Source organism: Euprymna scolopes, chromosome 6 (genome assembly GCF_053919585.1).
Source record: "Euprymna scolopes isolate OS-2025 chromosome 6, ASM5391958v1, whole genome shotgun sequence".
In the NCBI taxonomy this organism is placed as follows: Eukaryota; Metazoa; Mollusca; class Cephalopoda; order Sepiida; family Sepiolidae; genus Euprymna; species Euprymna scolopes.
The window spans coordinates 77,591,155-77,605,644 of NC_136487.1; the positions used below are offsets into that span (position 1 = coordinate 77,591,155).

A 14,490-nucleotide genomic window follows, 5' to 3' on the forward strand; every position below is an offset into this window, starting at 1 on the left:
AATCGATCCCCATGAGTTATTTTAGAATCGAATGCGCGTTCAACTAACTACAAAAGCATTTGGAATAACATATAACAAGAAGACCACTTTTATCAGTCGGTTTCCGGAAATCCTAATTGTGTGGGATATCGCTGGATACATCAGCTAATTTTTATTTTTTTATTTATTTTTTATAAGAGAATCACCAGTGGCCCAGAGGCCACTCGAGGATAAGGATTAAAAAGTGAACAGTGGACAATATCATAGTAATCGTTAGAAGTGTAAATTTGGTAAATTGGATTACGTAAGGGGAAAGGCTCATCATGAACTTGTTTACATTGGACTTGAAGACGGCCATATTGTAGTCAGCCGGAAAGCAGGTAAACGGAAGAGTTCCACATGCGTGCAGTTCTAAGAAAGAAGCTTTGTTCATGGAATCTACGTTTAGGTTTAGGCACAGATAAAGAGTGGAGGGAATTATTAATAGTGTTTACAGCCAAAATATTCGCCGAGATTAATAAGCATAAATATTGCGGCCTTGTAGCCGGTAATAATAAAAACACACACAGTGATAGAATTATCATAAACGTATTAACAAGATTATGTTAAAGAACGTAGATGTCTAATTCTGTGGCCATAACTGCTAATAATAACTACTGCGACGTCTTTTCATAACTGCATTTATTTATTCTGATTAAGACCATTTATTCTCCAAATATGTGATCAAGTTGTTTTATAGTTGCTGTGGCGGATTGTCATATGTGTTTATAAGTCTATGTAATTTCTAAAAAACAAAAGCAATCTTTGTCATTTCTCGATTTATACACTCGTTGGTGATAATAAAACACACAGCTTCGTACCTATTTATTATGCCTCCCCACGGGACAGAGTTAGACACCAGGGTCGTTTTTTAACGTGGAGAAAAGGTACAAAAATTAAAATTGTCTCAGTCGTGAAGGATTTCTCCTCCACCGAAAGAGAACAAGAAATAGAAGTGCAGCATCTGAAGAACACACAGCTTCGTATATTCAAAATAAGCTTTCGGTTTTCGAATGACAGCTTTGACAAGTGTAATGGCGTGCGTGGCGAGCTGTGGTGTGTGGAAAAGAATATGTTGCTTAGCTCGCCTCTCGTTGTCGCTCTCGTTTCGTGATCGCTCTCCCATCTCTTTTATTGGCCCAGATGACGTCAACACTCCAATCATGTATTGTGCTGAAATGTAAGTCAAACTCGCCGACTCAATTTCCGAGTATTTTACGCCCTACAATTTGACATCTTTAGACGTGATCTTTTACCACGGCGCTTTGTCATAACTACATTTATTTTGTCTGATCCATATATTCGTTAAGCAGTTACAGTAACTTAACTTACATCGTAACACCATTCTTTTAAGACTTGCTCTTAATGGGTCCAAAAACCTTTTTTCTTGGGGTTGAATTTTATGAAGTCAGTATTTTTTCTTTTCCGTTTTAATGTTCGCTTTTGAGAAAGTAATTGCAGAACTGGTAATTGGCACGTTTGTGGCACGTAATATTATCCTGATTATTATGTTGCTTATACTGCTTTTCTAACTTTATGACTTGAGTCAATTTGTTATAATACCATAATCAATTATATATTTTCACTCTTATCGATTTTCTTGACTTTACTCTAAATTTCTTTAATATCATTATTTTAACCTGTACTTCATTTTTTATGTTTTATTTATTAGTGTAGTCTATTTTATGTGTTTTGTATTTAAAATACTATATATACATTATTATTATCATTATATTATTACGTTTATCGCTCCGTCCGTTATCATGCTGTGCATCCCTAAAAAAGGAAAGTGGAATATTCCAAAAAGTGGAATATTCCAAATAAACCTTGTTAAAAAAAAAAAAAAAAAATTGGAGTCGCTGTTGAGGCAAATCTAATAAAAATGATTTGTCTTTCTTGGCCTTTTTTGCTAAGATCAAAATATAGTATCTGTTCTTCAGGTGCTAACTCCTTTACGACTAAGACAATTTTTTTCTCCACGTAAAAAAAAAACGACCCTAGTGTCTAAATCTGCTCCATGGGGAGGCATTGTGAATAGGTACTGTGTTTAATGTAACAAAGGCTTTATATTAAAAAAGAAACTGGAAAAAGTTATTTCTGATTTAATTACAAAATGACCTAAAAGTGTTACTCCTGATTAATTATAAAATGCCCTGGAAAATATCCGCTCTGATTATTTTTTTTGTTTACTTGCCTCCCCACAAGGGAGGAATTGGACAATAGGTCTGTTTAAAATTTAGGGGGAAACATGCTCCCCAAAAGGGGCTCCCGTGTCAATAACAAAAATTAGAATTGTATCAGTAATCAAGAATTTCTCCTCCATTAACCAAGATCAAAAAAGGAGGCATTTAAGTCACTGGAATGCTGAAACTAATACTACACTCAGAAATTCATATAGAAGCAATGGTTGCCTAATCCTTAACCGTGTTAATATTTTTATGTATTACTTTCGAAAACCTGCTGAAACAGTTTATGATTTAAACATTACTTTATTTCAAGTATATTTTAAGCATTGGGTTACGGGATATGAAGTCAGTCCCGGAAAGTACTCAAACTGTTTACGATTTAAACATTACTTTATTTCATGTATATTTTTAACAGTGGGGTGGGGGATATTAAATCAGTCCTGAAAATGGATGAAACCGTTTACACATTACACATTACTTTATTTAATGTATAAATTTTAACATTGGGGTGGGAAATACGAAGTCGGTTCCGGAAATGGCTGCAACTACACTTTATTTAATGTATATTTTTAACAGTAGGATGGGAGGATTTTTAGCAGTGGGTTTGGGATATAAAGTCGGTCCCGGAAATGGCTGAAACAGTTTACTATTTAGACATTACATTATTTCATGTACATTTTAGCAGTGGGTTTGGGGTATAAAGTCGGTCCCGGAAATGTCTGAAACAGTTTACTATTTAGACATTACATTATTTCATGTATATTTTTAGCAGTGGGTTTGGGATATAAAGTCGGTCCCGGAAATGGCTGAAACAGCTTACTATTTAGACATTACATTATTTCATGTATATTTTAGCAATGGGTTGGGGATATAAAGTTGGTCCCGGAAATGGCTTAAACAGTTTACTATTTAGACATTACATTATTTCATGTATATTTTTAGTAGTGGGGTTGGGCTATAAAGTCGGTTCCGGAAATGGCTGAAACAGTTTACGATAAAAATTACTTTATTTAATGTATATTTTCAAGTAATTTTTTAGTAAGAGAGGTCAACGAGGATGGTTTAAATTATAAAAAATTATTGTCGAAATTAGTAAGATATCTAATAATTACGAAAAAATGACGAAATGTGATTTAATTGATTGGTGTATTTATAATAAAATAATCAGCCTAGACAATATATCAAAGTTATTATATAAGTAATGGGGAAGAAGATAACGAGGGCTTAAATTATGAAAAATTATTGTCAAAATTAGTAACATATCCAAGAATTACGAAAAAAATGATAAAATATTAGCTGATTGGTATGTTTGTAAGGAAATAATCAGCCTAGACAATATATCAAAGTTATTATTTAGTAAAGAGGGAAGGGCGAAAATGTGGGTTAAAATTATGAAAAATGATTGTCGAAATAAGTAACATATCCAAGAATTATGAAAAATGATTAAATGTGATTTCATGCATTAGTGTGTTTGTAATAAAATAATAAGCCCAGAGAATATTTCAAAATTATTATTTTATTAAGAGAGGGCGATAATGTGGGTATAAATTATGAAAAATGATTGTCTAAATTAGTAACATACCCAAGAATTATGAAAAATGATGAAATGGAGGTTAATTGATTAGTGTGTCTGTAATGAAATAATCAGCCCAGCAAATGTATCAAAGTTATTATTTTAGTAAGGTTCGGCGACAACGTTGGTTTAAATTATAAAAAAAATATTGTCAAAATTAGTAACATATCCAAGAATTACGAAAAATGATGAAATGTGAGTTGATTGATGTATGTGTTTGTAATAAAATAATCAGCCTAGAAAATATATAAAAGTTATTATTTTAGTAAGGTGTGTGATATGGTGAGTTTAAATGATGAAAAATTATTGTTAAAATTAGTACTATATCCAAGAATTATTAAAAATAAAAATAATGAAAAGTGAGTAAATTAATAGTTATGTTTTTTTTTATAAAATAATCAGCCGATACAATGTATCAAATTTACTATTTTAGTAAAGGGAGAGGCGATAATTTGGGTTGAAATTATGCAAAATTATTGTCGAACATAATAACATATTCACAGCATGCCCAGCAACAATATATTGCATAGGAAAAATTGTGCTGTGGAATTTCCACAGGTCCCGCTAGTTATTATTATTATTATTATTATTATTATTATTATTATTATTATTATTATTATTATTATTAATAATAATAATAATAATGTTACAAATAGATTAGTATATAATTATACACTTAGCGGCTATATTATCTCTCTTTCTTTCTCTCTCTCTCTGTTCTCTGTCTATATATATATATATATATATATATATATATATGTCAACACACCGTTAATTCACGACTCGTACAGCAGCCACCGATTAGCGTAATGGGTAGGAGCCTCAACTAAACTGTCGTATAGGTGGTCGGGTTTTAATCCTGGCTTGAGGTAGTTGTCTGTCTAGCCGCACTGATGAGCTGTGAAACAACGAAACAGTACTGTATGTGGATGACTACATTATATATATATATATATATATATATATATATATATATATATATATAAAACTTTGATGTTTCTTTGACTTGGATTCTATTTTTTATATTATGGAGAGCATTGAATAAAATACTTATTGAAATCAAATATAATTTAAAAAATACATTATTCGAAATCATTTTAGAAACGCTCGTACGCCAATTATTTGAAGTGGGTAAATGTTTTGAACTGATATGAATAATGCACTAATTTTATTTATCTAAAATTTAATGCATCCCACCCCATGAGCATATTGAGAAGTGATATACCAATTAACATTAACCTATTAAGCGATGCTCTTTGTGTAAAAAAATTGAGCTTAGGTATTTGGACAATGCCAAAACATTGTTAATTCACTGCGCGCATATAAGCTGTCGGATAGCGTAACGGTTAAAAGGTCTGCCTGTCGTTTGGACGGCTGGGCTTCGATCCTGGATTGAGTTAGTTGCTTGTCTAGCTACACAGATGAGCTGTGAAACAACGAAACAGTACTGCATGTGGATGACTATATATACTCAGCATCTAAGGATGTCATAATGCATAGTTTTTAGTACCAGGCGACAATATACTTCTGATACTACTTGAAGTCAGTTATTGAATTAAGTTTAAATGAATGGACACGAGTAAGACAAGAGGTATATTTTCGCCTGACGATGTCTTTTAAGGCTGAAACAGTAGATTTATTGTAGCGACTTATAGTAATTTTGTTTACTTAAATTGAATATATATATATATATATATATATTACACAGGAATCACCAGGTATCAAGGCTCCGAGGCCACTTGAGGATAAGGTTTAATGTGCATGCATTAGTCAATTTGATTATAGCGTAGTAAAGATAAGTAGTGGGAATTTTGTAAATTGGATTACTCAGAGAGACGGTTCATCAAAAACTTGTTTACGTTGACCTTTAAGACAATCAGATTGTAGTCAGCTGGAAAGCAGGCACTCGAAAGAGAGTTCCACAGGCGTGCAGTTCTCAGAAAGAAGCTGTGTTCATGGAATGTTCATTTAGGCTTAGGCACAGATAAAGAGTGGGGGAAATTATTGATAGTGGTTTTGGCTAGACGAGTGTTTTTCGTGAAAGTTTTGCGAGAGGGGTTACATTGACGCTCAGCTGAGCATTTGCCATAAAAATAATGATAAAGCAGAGACAGGCTCGCAACCTCTCTTCTGTAGGAAAGAGGTCGAAGAGAATAGAAAAGGGTATCCCCTATTAAGCTACGAAGTCTATTTTGAACTTTGTCATGGCAGGATAATTGATTCTAGCAGCTCCTGGCCAAATGTGGCAACAGTAGTTCATCGTTAGCCGTACCTGGCTTTTAAATAGATATATAATTGCATCAGGAGTGAGACATCTACTGAAGCGGCAGAAGGCTCCCACCATTTTTCCACGACCTTGGCAATGGGTTTGTTATATGTGTTGCATTTTAGGGCAGGAGTAAAGGTCAATCCCCGAAGCTTGTCAAAACATTAAGCCTCCCCAAGTCAAGAGCCATTCATTTTAACCAATGCCAGATTGGCATAAGAGCGCAGATAGCAGCTTGGTCGCAGAGAAAGAAAGAGAGAAAGAGAGAGAGAAAGAGAAAGAGAAAGAGAGATCGGCCGAATGAATGAAATAGTATGCCAGTGAGTGGCTGTATGTTTATGTCGTGTCAGTGTGTATGTGTATGCGTGCATGTATGTGAGAGGGACGCGTCTATGATAACTGTTTCTAAACGAATAGACAACCGTAGCAATGCATGCAATGGTCCCTTGCCAATGCATACTGGCATAAGCTTACAAAATTGATAGTTGTAACCGGATGACGCCATCGCATTGCACCCAATAATATATATCTATTAAATGTATGCCCAAATTTTAGGCATATTCTTGGGAGAGTAAAAACAAACAAACAAACTGAACGCATATATCGCCGATGATAATCTTTTATTCTACCAAAACTGAATTAATCAACATTTGTTTTACCCTAGAAGGAATAAAGAAGAAAGAGAGGTACAGAATTAGATATGGAAAGGTAGAAAGGAAGAAAATAAAGAAGGTGAGAAAGGAATAGAGGAGTATATAAAAAAAGAAGTAAAAGCATGAATAAAGGGAGAAAAGAAATAAAGTAAAGAAAGAAGCAAACTGACAAATATAGAGACAAATAAAATCGACAGAAAACATAAACATGTAATGAAGAATAGAAAAGGCAGGTAGAAAATAAAAGAAAATAACCATACAGGAAAGCAGTAATTAAATTAAAAAAATAAACAGGAAAACAAATGCTGAAATTTAAGGAGAATAGAAAAGAGAAAAAAGAACACAAACCGAAAAGAAATTGTTCGTTCGTAATTTCGACAGTTTAATGTATTATGAGTTATTTACATGAAGATGTACGCTAATTCGGTCCTAATTGTAACAGATCCGCTTACGCTGGGAGCAACAGCAGCCACATAAAGATATGCAAATGACCAAGCCGGTTGCGCAAAGTGACCGTCCAGCGGAGACAAAAAAAGCATATGATCGGAAAAGCAGTGTTCGGAGAAGTGCTGTTGAAGAAGTGACGAGAGAAGCACGTGTCCAAGAAGCTAGTGTTCGGAAATGCACGTGTTGGAGACACGTGGACAGACAGAAAATACAAAAAGTCACACGCAGCCAAAAGAAGGAATAATGAACTGTTTAAATATTTATGTTGTTGAAAATACCAGATATAAAGGTTTTTTGCTAAAATAGAAAAAGTGAGTCTAGTTTATTTCTTTCCTCAGTTTTTTTTGCGAGACTTTCATCTACGTGTCGGGCCCGTTAAAATGTACCGACATCGTTAAAAACAAAGTGTACAACGTTACATGATGCTTTCATGTTAAAAAAACATATCAATCTTGAATTACGACATTTTAGAGGGCTGCAACATCGCACCTTTTGAAGTCAACAATGAGGAATGGCGATTAAAATCGTCTGAACATATATTGAGGGCCGATGACAACGCTGTTGCGAATAATGCTTTTACATTAGAAATCATCAGAAAGCGACTGCCAAATGTGATAATACCTGCAAAATGATTTCTTGTAAAATCGGCCTTTCACCGGACCAAGCATGTGATCATGTTAAATGGCGATAAAAATGCATTATTTCGGGCCCTACCGTAGCTCGGGATTAACGCAAAAGATAAAAAAGAAAAATGGCGGAGAGATACATATTTGATACAATTAATTGCACTGAAATTACTTGTTTCAGTTTTATACCTTTACGACGTGGCAACTTAGTAACGTTTAGGAAGTCTCGCGTGACGGGTCTACTGAGTCACTCATTTCAGCTAAGATGAGTTGGAATAGGAATCTGTGAGGAAAACTATTTATTTAGTCGACGAGGGGGGAGTAAGTTGTTACCATTCATTATGTGATATCCACAGATTCCCTTAACTTTATCTAAAATATGACCTCGTCTAAAAACAAGTTATCATACTCAGCTAATCAGAACCTTCTATATTTCTCATGCTCCTGCAACACAGCCATAAATTATAAAAAGGCAAAATAAAACGAGCGCAAGAACGAAAGCAACTGAAAAGAAAAAAGCTGCAAATAGAGGTGCGAGATGATACTTCAACGTGAAAGCGATGCTTGAAAGAAAGACATGAAATTGAACTTGAAAGAAAAAAAATGAATAAAATAAATAAAATCATTTAAATATATTACAAATAAATTTTGCATGTGTCGAATTCCGAACAGGAAAATAAATCATGTTTTTCTATTTCCCGGAAAAATACAGCAATAATATATATTATTTAAAAAATTTTTTTTACCAATTTTGAATCCATTTTTCTGCTTAATTATTTTTTACAGTTACACACATAAATTTATATTTTTATTAATTTCATCTTAATAGTTACTAGCAAGTAGACCCGATGTTGTCAGGGATTTACTGATGATCAACAAAGATTTAACGTTGCCATATTTTTATTGTCATCGAAATCGGTAAAATCGCTAATATTTCAATCAAATCGATTAATTGCCTGCTCTAGTTGAGGAATCGCCGCGGTGCATCAGGAGGAAGCTTCACATGCCTCACCATAGTAAGGTTATTTAAAATAAACGAGATTTGAACATGTATCTATATGTTTTCAATCCAGTTATAAAATCAGATGAGTCTCGGCTGATGAAGAAAGCTTTATATGAGTATCAAAAACGGTCCCCTATTATCAAGTTTGAAACCGACGGTACCGATCACATCTCATCTAAACTCTCTGAACATAAAAGTATAAATATTATATTCATATTTTCAGAATCTTTACTTACAATTAGTGATAGGACGATTCCGATACAATCACCGATTCTGTAAGTTCCCGATTCCGATACAATTACCGATTTTGATTCCTATTCTTTATAAATCTCTAAATATTTTACTATAAAAGCGTTATTTTGATCCCGATTACTGTAAAAAAACATCTTAAATGTGCATGTAGTTTCTCAAACGGAAAAATTTGTGAGGGGATGATCTAAAGATTTTAGTCTATGCTGGAATTTTTAAATCAATAAATATTTATTATCTTATTATTACTACAAGCAGTAGAAGATGTTTCTTAAACCAAAATCAAACAAAAAGAGTAATTTAAGGAATCGGTTTTGGCATCGGAAAATAGGCGAAAATTTTACCGATGCCGATTCCGATACCCCCAAAAGTTCCGATTTTTTCAGATTCCCGATTCTGACTTCGATTAATCGTCCCAACACTACTTATAATAGAGCACGTTGCTGGAATCCTTTTTTCCAAATCTAATCATTATATCCAGTATATATATAAACAAAAATCTAGCATATCACAAAATAAGGATATATTCGATGAATATAAGGATTACTATAATGAAACGTTAACTAGATAAGAAAAGATCAAACACATAAAGGAGGTGGACAATGGAGATAGTAGGATAAACTACACAATATCATGTTATATGGCGATGCAAGGGAAAAGAAATGTAGAGAATGAAATCGATATAAGAATTAAGATAAGAATAAGAGGAATTAAATTAAAAGTGATAAACAAGCATATAATAGTAATAATACAGTTAGGAAGAAGAGAAATGGGCGCAAAAAGCAAGTTTGGTTTAATCCACCTTTAAGTAAACATATACAATATAATATCCCTAAAGAATTTTACAAAAGAAATGCTAACTTCTCCTCAGACAAAAGATTAAGTAAAATCATTATAAGAACATAGTTAAACTTTCATTCTGAACCACTGCAAATTTAAGCAAAACTATAATACGTTCTAATAATGGTAAAATTAACAAAATAGTTAATAATAGTAGGATTGAATTAGATAAATAAGATATCGAGAAAAATATAACGAGAAATGGCAATTGCTTAATTTCTTAAATTTTATCCAAATGTGAAGTTATGGTGGATAATAGTAAAAAGATATACTTAGCGGGAACTGAATGTAATTTTAAAGACAGATACCCAAACCATAGTGCATTATTGAACATTAGACCAGAGACGGTACCAAATTGGAATGAAGAGATTCAGAGATGGATATATCTATAACAGATATGAGGGGAAAACAAATGAACACATATCCAAGGAAATGGCAGAAACACTAGAGGATGACCTCCAATCTGTAGTGGAATGGAGACAAAAATGGATGGTCACATTCAATGCTGCTAAGATGAAGCTTGTTTCCTTACATAACTACAAGAAACCTTCTCTACCACCAAGAGCAATGGCCAAGAACACATTGCCTGAAAGTACTTCTTTCAAACTCCTCAGCCTTACGTTTACAGGGAATATGAACTGGAATAAATACATTGAGAGCATTGCCAAGGCTGCTGCAAGGAGGGTTGGCTCCCTCTACCGTGCTAGAAAACTATTTACGCCTGAAAATATCCTGTACCTCTATAAGGCCACCATTCGCCCATGTATGGAGTATTGTTGTCACATCTGGGCTGGTGCATCTGCTGCGTGTCTCTCGCTCCTGGACAGGGTTCAAAAGAGAGTTGCCAACCTGATAGGTCCTGAACTGTCATCTAGGCTTCAGCCTCTGTCCCATCAATGAGATGTTGCATCCCTCTGCCTGTTTTACAAATACTTTAATGGTGAATGCTCTGACGAACTGCAAACACTTGTACCTCCTCAACGTAACTACCCGACAAACCCGACAAGCTACTAAGCCTCATCTCTTTACAGTAGAGATCCCTAGGTGCAAGAAAGCCTTTTACTCCAATAGTTTCTTCCCCAGAACTGCAGCTCTTTGGAACTCCCTTCCGGGATTCTGCTTTCCCAACTGTACTGATATGCAGAAGTTCAAGTGTAATGTGAACAAATATCTTTCTACTCATCTCCCTTCATAATGCCCCTGCAAATTAAGTCCCTGATAGTAGCCCCCTGCTTCAAAGTGGCACTGTGCCTTGTTTGGGGTGAAAATTGAATAAAAAAGAAGAAGATAAGGATAGAAATAAGGATACGACAAAAATAAATATTAAAATTAAGAGAAACACGACTGCATTAGGGCATTGGGTTAGGGATTATGTAAGAATAAAAAAGAATTTGAATTAAAATGGCCAATAGTCGATAAACATTGAAAATATAAACCTAGTAAAACTAAAAGATTTTATCTATGTTTACTTGAGTTATACTAAAGAAGAAGTTTTGAACAAAAAGTTTGATGTTATACAAAGCTGTCTACAAAGAAATAAATTCCTATCATCACGCCTAAAACGTAATTACTATAACATGTATATAATAAAAAGTAATAATAATAATTAAGGAATATGTTGTAAGGGAAATGTATGTATAGAAAGAGAATTTTAAATTTAATACGAGGATTCTATAAAGGTGCAATCAATAAGGTAGTATGTTGTTGTAAACTTAACATATAGAAACTAAACTAAACATAATCCAAATAAGGGAAATAGAATTAAACTTAAATTTAATAATTGTCATTGGCAACACATTAACATCTGAGACATTTCCATAGAACAAAAAGAAAAAAACGAAATCAAATGTTAATTAATTTCAAAATATTGAGATGAAAAGATTACGATAGATTAAAATAGACTAAATCAGAATATATTTCTTGAAGTAAAGTAAGTGAGAAATTAAACCTAGATTGCTATAAAGAGAATACTGTGAAAACTACAAGTTTAAATTAAGCATAGGAAATTATTTAAGACAAAAATCAAAATGTTTAATTAAGCATATAAAGGAATTTCGATAAAACTATGAATCGTTAAAGGTGGTGAAAATCAAGTTATGTCTCTTACACTATACGAGAATGGTAAAAAATAAAAAACGATAAGTTGTTTATATTAAGATAAGACTTGAAATTATAGACTTAAATTAATCACAGAATCAGTATTAGATGAAAATAAATATAAATTAAAATTATTAAAACAAACCTTTTAATAATAGTTTTTCTTTTAAAATAGCATGCAAAAGAAAAGGATAAACAAATATATCGCAACATATAAATAAAAAAATTATACGCAACTGAGGTAAATTGAGAAATGAATAATTGGACATATAAATAGAGACTAAAATTTGAAAGGTGTAGTTTAAGATTTGGGGAGCAAATCATTTAAATGAATAAATCAGAGAGGAAAAATAATTATAAAAATTAGAAAAAAAAGCATTAATAGATTAACTGAATATAAAAATATAAAACTGTAGAAGAATCATCTAAAATGTAAAAACACGAAAGTGCGATACTTACTCAATTCGAAAGTAATCTAAAAAAGAAAGAAAAAAAATAAAAGGATAAGTAACAGGAAATATGATGAATGTATTTTAGTGTCTGAAGAGTAACTTTTTTTTAGAATATTTTAAAATAATATAATCTTTAAATTTGTTCTAATGGTTACGAAACATCTGTAACACACAAGGAAACACACCATATGTGTTCTTATTTTATATTTTTGTTTTGATTTTTGCAAAAAAATATTATACGTATGCACGATTATGAAACCTGATAATCATGAAGCTTAATTAATTGATTCAATTAATACTGACTTTGATTTTATTGGTATATGAACATTACCGAATTTCAATATATAAAAAAGAATTTGGTTAAAAAATATTAATAATGTACACACACACACACACACACACACACACACACACACACACACACACACACACACATATATATATACATATTTGTGTGTATATATGCATGTATGTATGTGTGTATGTAAATATATATATATATATACGGTCATAAAAGAGGTAAATATATAAAAGAAATAAGTAATGCATATTTTACTTTCTCTCATCGACTCCGTACAAAGCAGCAGTGAAAGATTGACAGATCGATATTTTGATACTAATGGACAGCAGTTGCCTGTGTTTCAGATATCTATATATAATATTCACACACACACACAGGTACATACACACATACATATATATACATATATATATATGTTTGACCAGTTTACATATATATATATATATATATACATATAAACCCCTCTAAGAATAGTTGTGCGTGGAATAGTGTTGCACAATCTCCAACCACACCTCTTCTGAATCAGCACTGGTTAGGTCCCGTGGCAAGGAGAGACCCAAGGATGACTGGAAACAATGCCGAGATAAGCCAAAGTTAAGTAAAGTTGAGCATGATCAGTGCTAAAATGGGTGACCATTTCGGAATTCTGGGTGCTGTATGTGCTCTCCGCTTATATCGGCATTGTTTCCACACACACAAACACACACACACACACACAAACACAAACATATATATATATATATATATATATATAGAGAGAGAGAGAGAGAGAGAGAGAGGGGAAAGAGGGAGAGAGAAAGAAAGAGATACATACATTTTTACTCCTGCATACGCACACACATTAAAGGCGCGGGATAAAATAGAATCAATGCTCTGCGAATTGTTTGATGTACCAACACATGGAATGGGCAAGACTGCTTTTCAGAATTAGTGATAGATATTAATCTACAGATAGAACATTAATGTAACAAAGAGATTACATCTATGCGATGCGGCATATGCATCTCTCATGATATACAGTTGCGACAGTTGGGAACCTCCAAAGGTGATACGAATAAAATGAAGGTTGACCACCGCAAACATAACTCTCATTGGGCAGCGATGGCCAAAAACAACTGAATTACAGACACGACTATATATATATATATATATATATATATATATATATATATATATATATATATATATATATATACAAGTTAAAAAAGCATTTCATCCAAGCCAGGAAAATTGTTAAACAAATTGTTTTTACTATAGGTTTTAAAAATAAAAATAAAAGATTCAATTTGAAATTTCAAATTGCAATTTTATAAATTTTACAAAGTAAGGTATAAAAATTTAATTTGAATCGAATCAAAAAATTACCTTGAATTTATTTTATTTAATGTACATTCTGTTGCACTTTAAAAAAATCATTGAAAATTTCATATCTATATCATTAATTGCTAGATGAAAAATAATGTTTTTAAATTGCAACAAAATGTACATTATATAGAATAAATCCAAAGTAATTTTTAATTCAATTTAAATTAAATCTTTATACCTTGCTTTGTAAAATTTATAAAAGTGCACTTAGAATATGAAAAGGGTGGTCTATTTTTTTAAATTAACTTGGTGTTAATAATTTTATTTCGGAATGATAGGTTAAAATAAATTAAACTATCAAATTAGCATACAGAATTGAGAGTGTGGAGCTTGTAATATTCTAACAAGTCGTCTGATTGCAGTATTAAAACATAGAAAATATTAGTTTGTATAAAAATTTAAATGATAATTGAA

At 32.3% G+C, this 14,490-nt stretch overlaps 1 protein-coding gene across 2 annotated transcripts in view; it reads right to left on the bottom strand.

Moving 5' to 3' along the window:
• LOC145277717 (uncharacterized) overlaps window positions 1-14,490 on the bottom strand; it is a 606,741-nt gene that overhangs the window by 465,814 nt on the left and 126,437 nt on the right. Inside the window, exon 2 of one of the 2 annotated variants that reach the window (XM_080129416.1) lies at window positions 12,418-12,433. The exons of the other annotated variant lie outside the window; for it this stretch is intronic. The gene's annotated coding sequence lies outside the window, so the exon portion shown is untranslated. The remainder of the gene's footprint in view (window positions 1-12,417; window positions 12,434-14,490) is intronic. 2 annotated transcript variants of the gene reach the window in all.